Source organism: Plecotus auritus (genome assembly GCF_963455305.1).
Source record: "Plecotus auritus genome assembly, chromosome: 4".
Lineage (NCBI taxonomy): Eukaryota > Metazoa > Chordata > Mammalia > Chiroptera > Vespertilionidae > Plecotus > Plecotus auritus.
In genome coordinates this window covers 89,765,022-89,768,574 of record NC_137775.1, presented here as the reverse complement: position 1 = coordinate 89,768,574, position 3,553 = coordinate 89,765,022, and positions in this window count along the sequence as shown.

Genomic DNA, 3,553 nt, shown 5'->3' with positions numbered 1-3,553 from the left:
TCAGAGGCCCCAGACCTCTCTGTTCCTGTGCGGGTTCCACGGTGACCTCCAGGCCAGGCTTGGTTGGGGCGCACAACAGAGGGAGGAGCCGTCGGTGCTGAGCCACGTGGAAGGGAATCTTGGAGAATACATTCTAGTCAGGTGACGCTCACCCTCCCTGAGACCCACAGGGTTTCAGGAAGGGAGGAGGCTTTGGGCTTCTGGACACACCCAGCACCTCCCACCTTCATCTCTAATGCCCAACCCAGCGGCCCAACACGAGGTCCGAGGTCCGAGGTCCGAGGTCCGCAGGTCACCAGGACCCTCATGTGGCTGCAGTGCCCCGCCAGACCTCCCACCGCTGCCCGAGCAGGCCTGGTGCAGGAGGCATCTAAAATTTGCCTAAGGGCTGAAGGCCAAGTGGCCCGGGAGGTTTTAAAGCTGCAGAGTCACAGGGAGGTTTATGAGTCACAGTTCACAGGACTCACAGAGATTTTCCACTCAGGGATTCGCCCACCTGCCCTGATATCCCCAGACTAACAGATAGGTCTTGATGTCTTGGAACCTGGTGATGCAGGTTAGGGACCTGTTCTCTTTCCTCCCAGGAGGATGCAAACAGGAGAGGGAGTATCTCAGTTCAGGCCATTTTAGCATCCGCCCACCCACCCACCCATCCATCCATGTATTCATTCATTAAACAAATGGTTATTGAGTGCTTATATGTGCCAGGCACTGTGCTGAGTACTTGGTGTAAAACAGTGAACAAAACAGACAAAAATCTCTGCCCTCCTGGCATTGCAGCATCTTGGGTCATGCCATTAATAACAATGCTGTTGCCCAGCTAACATTTCTATTACAAAACTTACCACTTTTGCCATGGGATAAGATCATTAAACAGACAAAATGTGTTTCTTTCTTAAAATTTAGTGAGATGATGTCCTGAATATAATATATATATATATATATATATATATATATATATATATATATATATATAAGCCCAGCGACCATAATGGTAGAACGACCAGGTGATCCTGTCTAATCAATGCCAATTATAAGCGGGCATCGGCAAGCTTTGTGAAAGGCTCATCGTTCATTGCCAGAACAACCCGTGGCTATGACGCACACTGTGGCAGCCAATCAGCTTAATCTGGGCCTGATCGGCCCCCCCCGCCCTCCCATCTGGCCCTGCCCCCAATCGACCCCCAACACCCTGATTGGGGGTGGGGCTGGCTGGCCAACTGCCCACGGCAGCCCGGCCCGATGGGTCCCCACAGGGCGGGCTGGCTGGACCCCACCTGTGCACGAATTCGTGCACTGGGCCTCTAGTGTTAAATAAAAAAGCATGAGAGGAAATTGTATCTGTAGTTTAGTTCCAATTATGTTAATATTTATATGCACAGACAAAGGACAGGTGGGCAAGAGCCCCTACATGCTAGTAGTGGTGTGGCGGACTGTATTTCCTAAGATGGCCATAACAAGGTCCCCCATACCCTAGGCTCTTCATACAATGTGACCCTGATTCTCCCATTGAGACGTGTGGTCAAGTTTTCTTCTCCCTGCATCTGTGACAATGCAGCTTCTGCCTAGTCCTCCTGGGATGCTTCCATTTGGAATGCCAGATGCTGTGAGACAGCACATGCAAAATCCATGTGTAGATGATTTGGCCACAGCCCCAGCTGAGGTCCCAGCTGATGGCGAATGCAAGTCACCAGACTGAATGAAGAAACTCAAGCCACCTTCTGACTGCAGCCACGTGAGAGGCCCAAGCATGAACAGCTTACCTTAGCTTACCAACTCCCAGAGTCAGGAGATAAAATTGATAGCTTGGGGGTGATTTTTTATACAGCAACAGATACCCAGAAAAAGTGGCTTATCTAGATTGTGGGACTATGGTCTTAACATTACTCTTCTTTCCTTTTCCTTTCCCTCCCTCCCTCCCTCCCTCCCTCCCTCCCTCCCTCCCTTCCTTCCTTCCTTCCTTCCTTCCTTCCTTCCTTCTTGTTAATCCTCACTGGAGGATATTTCCCCCATTGATATTTTAGAGAGAGTGGAAGGGACCAAGGAGGAGAGAGACAGAGAAATATTGATGTGAGAGAGACACATCCATTGGTTGCTTCCCCTACCAACCGGGGAAAGAACCTGAAACTGAGATATGTGCCCTTGATCAGGAATCAAACCCAAGACCCTCCAGTGCGTGGGCCGACGCTCTAACTAACCCCTGAACCACGCCAGCCAGGGCTTAACACTACTTGTCTATATTTTCCAAAATTACTACAATGACCACTTATTTTACAATTTGTAAAAAATTGTTATTAAAAATGAAAACACGGTGTCAGTTTTTTCACTGCACCTAGGGAGAAATAAGATCTGAATTTGAGGGACTTAAACTAGACTTGGAGAAAAGCTTTCCATGCAAGATTGATTAGATGCTGAGAAGGATTAGTAAGATAAATTCAAGTTGGTATAATAGAAAGAGCGGTAGATTTGGAGTGAGGAAACTTGGAAATGAAGCTGTTTTCTGGGTGACCTTGAGCAAGCCCTTGCTCAAATTCTGCTTTCTATTTTGAAAAATGCAGCTGGCTGCCCAAGGACGATAACATTCACCAGGGCGCCTGGCCCAGAAAAGGCACTTTGGAAGTGGTAGGTGATCCTGTCTAATCAATGCCAATTATAAGCGGGCATCGGCAAGCTTTGTGAAAGGCTCATCGTTCATTGCCACCAGAGGCTACAGTTCCAATGAAATGGCCCTGAGAAGAGCCACAATTTTTTTTTTTTAAGTCCAGAAACACTGAGCAACTTCTCCAGTAGTCCTGGAGCCCCGCCATGGCTGGAACCTCTGGTTCTTCCCATTTCAGAAGACCAGCACATGACCAGGACTACTGAGCCCTGGGAGGTAGAGGGAGGAGGACAGGGAAGCCCCGCGTCGTGCAAACCCGAGCTGCCGCGCCCTGCTGGGGGCGGGGGCGGGGGGGCGTGTCCAGGCAACCCCGGAACGCGCCTCGGTGGAGGTGCAGGCGGCAGCCTTGTCCCCTCCAGCCTTTGGCTCTCGGTTCCTCGCCAGGCTTCCGGCAGTTCGGCTGCCAGTTGGTGAGTTGGTCTCATCTCGTCTTCCCTGGACTCTTCCCTGCGTAGAGCCGGGGGTGGGAGTTAGGCGGGTGGGGGTGGGGGGGTGGGGGGGTGGGGGGAATCCAAACTGAGAAACACTAGCGAAGCTCTAATTAAGAGGCCAGCCTGCCCTCTTGACTTTCAATGGCTCGCGGAGTTTCTGTTTGTTTGGATGGCTACCTTTCTTACAAAAGTATCTTTGTCTCCAGGTTGTTTGTTTGTTTATTTATTCATTCTTTTTTATTATTTCAGAGAGGAAGGGAGAGGGAGAGAGAGAGAGAAACATCAATGATGAGAGAGAATCATAGATGGGCTGCCTCCTGCACGCCCCCTACTGGGGATCAGCCCGCAATCCAGCGGGGAACCAACCCCTGACCTCCTGGTTCATAGGTCCATGCTCAACCACTGAGCCACACCCAGCCCGGCTCTGGGTTGCTTTAAATATTTAAAATCAACAGGTGCATAG